Here is a 5,359-nt window from a genome sequence, read left to right as displayed (position 1 = left end):
GCCAATCTGCCGCATGCCCTCGGGCTACTACCCTCTGCCTTCCCCAGGGTTCAGTGATAATGGTGCCTCTGGGAACCTGCCCCCATTTCACTGGGCTGCTACTGAAACCAGTTTTCAGCCCAATCCATGCCCCATGTGCTGAGCGCTGGCATAGGTTTGGTGGGAGGTTTGAGTAGATTCTGGGAGCCTTAGCAGCATCCTCATGTGGGCCTGTGCTGAGGAGGTGCCAGGGAGGTGTGTGGAGAGTGGGGCAGAAGCTCCAGCTGCTATTGGCTGGGAAATGGGCAGCCTCACCTGCTCCAGGACCTGGAAGTGCAGAGGGACCTGATAATGCAGTTTGTGTTCAGACCAAAAGCAGGCACCTGGTCATTGCCTTTCTGGGGTTGTTTGTTTCTGTGTGAAGCCTGGAGGGAGGAAACAGAGCTCTGACTGGCTGAGCTGCCCCACCGCAGACACCGAGAAATGGGGTTTCTCCTCCATTTTAAAGAAGTGCAGAATTGAAGCAGAAACCTGGATGAATTCTACCATCTGAGGATTAACTTCCTTGTTGAAGTCACCTTTCAGGGGGACACGTATTTCATGTGAGTTAATGTAATTTTAAAGTCCTATGTTGTTTCTGTTAGCAATTGTGTGATGCCAGCTGGAGAGCAACAGGAGACCTGGTCTCGGGGGGATTTTACTATGTGATCTCTCACCTAAGATTGAGCAGGTCAGGATTGGGTCCTTGGGCAATGCTACAGGAGGCTCTGGCAGGGGGAGAACTGGGAGGGGAGCAAGCGTCTCTTCTGCTTTCAGGCTTGTGGCATGTGTTAAAAAAAAACGTGAAGAATGAAGACAGAGCAGGTCCCAGGGAGGGCCCCCCTCCCCTCCTCTGGCATTCCTGACTCCCAGCCCCAGACTCCATCCCAGGGGCTGCCTGGACTCCAGAGGACTTCAACCCACAGTCAATCATGTGGGGGGAGAGCTTGGGGGCAGGAGCAAGGAGCTGTGTCTTTGACCCTGAGCGCATCTGCAACCCCCTAGCACGAGGGATGCAGGGGGATGGGTGAAACCCAAGGGACAACTGCCTGTCTCCTGGAAAGCAGGGGAGGAGCAGATGGGTGTAGAGGGGGTGCCTTGAACCTAAGTTGATGACGTTGGCTCAGTGCCAGGATGGACAGGCTGAGGCGGGTGTTGAGGAGGACAACCAAGGTAGGCTGCGTGCCAGAAGAGAGCAGCAGGGGGCCTGGGCAGGAACATTCGGGCCCTGCCTGCACTGACAAAGAGGGGGCCATCAAGGCAAGGAAGTGGCTGTACCCCATGTGCTAGCAAAGAAAACCAGCAGCTCCCAGCCCCAAGGAAGAGAAGGAAAAGAAACCCACAACCTCCAGGTCCAAGTGGAGGGGACCCTGGGTTTGCCCAGGCAGCCAGGAGCCATCAAAAGAAGAGCAGCGGACAGAAGAACCGTGTTGCCCCTTGCCCAGGGCATGGAGCAGCCACTGCAACCTGGTAGGTCCCCCTGCCAATGTCCTGTCCCACAAGCCAGCCACTGGCATGTGCGGGCACAAGCTCCATGGCACTGACCCTGGGCTCTCCCTCCCCTTCCTGGTCACACAGAGGATGCACACGGGGAACCTGAAGGACCTGCTGTGGTGCCTTCTGTCCAGCTTGGGCAGCTGAATTTTCTGTGGGAGAGGCTGGGCTTGGGGAGGGACGGCTACCAGCCCTGTGAACTGCACAAACCTCTCTCAATGCGTTTGGAGCTGTAAGGCAGACAGCCAAGCCAGAGCTCAAAGCCTCAGCCCTGAGGAGGAGGGCACAGCCAATGGTGCTCTGTACAGCAGGGGCATGTGCCTGTTGATCTTGAAGTCTTCTTCCCACTGCAATTCACATTCTGGATGGAGGCGCCAGATGGCCAGCACTGAGTCCTGGGCATGAGGACCAGCACCACTGTCATCTCCTTTGCAGTCCATCTTCTCCCACAATTTGAGGTCAGTGAATCCCGACCCGCAGCATCCTGGTCCCCTGCCCTTGTCAGGGCCCTCCTGGGAGAGTGGAGTCAGAGCTGGGAACTGAGCTTTACTCCAGGGCTCTGCTTCTGTCTCATTGGTGCCTCCGGCTCTCTTTTTGGGGGCCTCTTTTCCATCGCCTGCTCCAGGCATGGTCCATCCTGGTCCTGGGGCTTTTGTAACCGTGGAGCAGCAGGCACAGGGAATCATCATGGGACCCTAACCCAGTCCCTGCGCTCCAGGTTCCCATGGGAACAGAAGGATTTCATGGCCTGGCACTATGTTCTCTGCCCCCGCCTTGTGCTTTGTAATGGTGGTGGGGGGAGGTGGAGAGAGACAGGTGGCCCCGGGGAAGGTGCGGGTTAGGGATGGTAGGACACGCATGGGTTCCTCCCTCCTCTCCTTCTCCTTAGGGCTCCCCTAACATGCCTGAGGTGTGGGACATGGCAGCACACCTGGGTCTGTCCATCAGCGACAGCTGCAATACCATGGAGACCTTGTATTGCCTCGCTCAAATCCTCCTGCACCAGAGGGGTAAGGAGACCTAGGTAGAGCTCAGGACTGTGATGCAAACTGTGCCCCCCCACAAAGCCTGATCCAAAACTGGGCTCAGAGCCTTGTGTCTCCACTTCTCCCAGGCCAAGACATGCGAGGGGCAGACGAGCTGTTCTGTGAGTGCCAGATGGAACCGAGCCAGGTCCAGGGCTACAGGGACCTAGCAAGAGTTGGAGAGGTGAGGATGCTGTGCCCACCCCTTGCCAAGCTGAAGGCTGTATCTCCTGGGCCTGGATGCATAGTGGGCTCTGGAGAAAGGCCTGCTGCTTCTTTCTAGCTCACCAGGTTCTTCCTGCATTGGGTTAGGGGTTTGCAAGTGTCCAAAGCAACATGGTCCCAGGCTCCAGAGATGGAGCCTGTCTTTGGGATCCACCAAGCATTCTCTCCTCTTGCTTTCAGGGGCTGAGAAAGATCTGGTAGGAGAAACAAAAGAGATTGTTCCTGCAGAGGGCCATTCTAGCAATTCATCAAGGGCTGCTGCATGTCAAGACAGCTGGTCTGGTCTTCCTGTATGCCATCCTGGGGGAAGCCAGCCACCTGATCGGGGACAAGGTCAGCAGGTGCCTTGGGTGCAGGGGAATGAGACAGGATCCCTCGCCTCTTTGCCATGTATTGTCACTCAACTCATAACAAGGAGCAGAGAGAGGTCATTAGCCACAGGAGTCTGAGCTCCAGCACAAGACAGGGTTCATTTGCACCTTATAGATTAACTGAATCTGTGAGATATGTATATTTAGCTACAAATATGGTGACCCTGAGGTCACTTGTCTATAAGGTGCAAATCTTCCCTGACTTCTGAAGAAACTGGCCTCTAGGAGAATGGGCCAGTCAAGTAATTTGGATAGAACAATGAATTTTTTCATTGTTTTTCACAATGCCTGAGCGTGATGGCACCTGCCTGTCCCTTGCATATGTCATGTCCCACAGGGTGAAGGTCTCTGGCCAAGCCCAAAGATAAAAAGCACACCACCATCAGAAAAGCTTCCCCATCCCAGCCTCTGGTCAGGATTGCTTATGAGCTGCACAGGACCCAGGTCGCTACAAGTGCACCAGCTCCAGAAACTCTTAGAAGAGCAGGTCTAAAATGGACCCCAGGGGGTCATCTCGTCCAGCTTCCTGCTCGAGGCAGGATCATGCCTACCTCAACAAGCTGGACAGGTGTCTGTCTAAGCTCATCCTCAAAGCCTTGGGAACAACCTCAGGCACAATGACCAGACATCTCACACCTGAGGCATCACAAATGAGCTTTAAGTTGCCACAGGTACTGCAGAGAGAGAGAGGGCACTGTCACTGTCCTACCACTGCAAGGGTGCCAAACAGCGCTCTGGAGATCCAAGGCCAGGCCCTCACTGCAGGGGAAGGCAGGAACTCCCATGGGCCATGCCCAACTGAGCAGGTGGAAACATTTCTCCTAGGCCTAAACAAGCCCATGGGTCTGCACCTCCACCTCCGCAGAGCCAGCCCAATCGCAGGTAGCAGGCTGAAAATGGATTCTGTTGCAGAGATAGAAAGGCCGGGCCCTGGGCAAACAGGCTGGGGGCCATTTCTCCTGCTGCCCCTGAGCCTGCACTTGCCCTATGAAGAATACAGGATTCTGCCCATAGGCACTGCCGAACTGCCCCATTGCCCTGGGCTGCCACCCCCTGCCTTCCCCAGGACTCAATGACAATGTTCCCTGCAGGAACCTGTCCGCATTTCACTGGGCTACTGCCAAAACCCCTTAGTTTCAGCCCAATTCCTGCCCCATGGACTCATGCTGAGGAGGTGCGGGACAGGCGTGTGGGGAGTGGGGCAGGAGCTCTGGCTACCGAGGGCTGAGAATTCGACTGTGGAGGTCACTAGGGAGGCAGAGAAGAGTCTGTCTCGGACATTGGGGGGAATCCATCTCTTAGGGGCTGGGTGGAGATTGTGTTGGGTCCGGGGGCCTTGATCCCTTCCCCCCATGCCCCATCCTTGCTGGGGGTAGTAGAGGCAGCTCTGACTGGCTCTTGTGCCCCTGCAGGAGGAAATCTCCATCAGGGTGATGAGGAAGCTGGTTCTCATGAAGTGCTGCAAAGAGCTGCCCAAAGAGCTGCAAAGGCTGCTGGCTAGCTCCTCCTTTTGTTGGTCACCATTTGGGGCCAGGAAGGAATTTTTTCCTCCCTCATCTATGGAACTATCTTCTGGGGGAGTTGCCTTCCTCTGAGGCATTGGGGCATCGTCAAATCATCATGGCATCTGTTGTCTTAGCAACCTGCCTTAGTGCCCCTGCCTCAAGGGAGAATTCTTTGATGACCATGGAGGGAGAGAAAAAAGCAAAGGCAAAATGTATATTGTGGAACACAGAAGTTACAGGTAGAGGTAGAGTAATAAAGTTGAAATTAAGTTTCCTTTTCTTATAAGTGTCAGTGTTCATCTCATATTCCTGTGTGAAACAAAAACTCATGACATACAATGAAAGAAAGAAGTCAACATGATCCATCACCAAAGAAAACCAACTGTCTTCCTGGTGTTTTTAACTGAGGAAACTGAGGTCGATCTGATTCAGAAGTGGCTAATACTGTTTGATTGGGAAAGGCCTTTGCTCTTCAGAGGGTCAACCTTGGGTGGTCAGGTAGGTGTTTCAAGAAACTTCCAAAGGGAAACTCTTCCTCCGCTCTAGGCTGGAGTTGCTGCCATGGCCATGAGGAGACCTAGAAAGAGGGAGGGCCAGCATGGCAGAAGAGCAACGTCTTTGGTACCCAAGGCACTCAACTCCGATGTGAAAGACCCAGCTGTATATCCCTGTTGGAATGCAAATTTCTCCAGATTGGCTCGTGTCCATCTAGAGGGAGAGT

The 5,359-nt window shown here is 54.4% G+C and overlaps 1 pseudogene; it reads left to right on the top strand.

Moving 5' to 3' along the window:
- Positions 1-1,898: 1,898 nt before the first annotated feature.
- On the top strand, positions 1,899-4,868 carry LOC112552091 (annotated as a pseudogene).
- The last annotated feature ends 491 nt before the right edge of the window (positions 4,869-5,359 follow it).

The sequence above is a fragment of the Alligator sinensis genome, unplaced genomic scaffold (genome assembly GCF_000455745.1).
Source record: "Alligator sinensis unplaced genomic scaffold, ASM45574v1 scaffold1391_1, whole genome shotgun sequence".
In the NCBI taxonomy this organism is placed as follows: Eukaryota; Metazoa; Chordata; order Crocodylia; family Alligatoridae; genus Alligator; species Alligator sinensis.
Note: the sequence above shows the minus strand (reverse complement) of the source record. Positions and strands in the feature narration are given on the sequence as shown.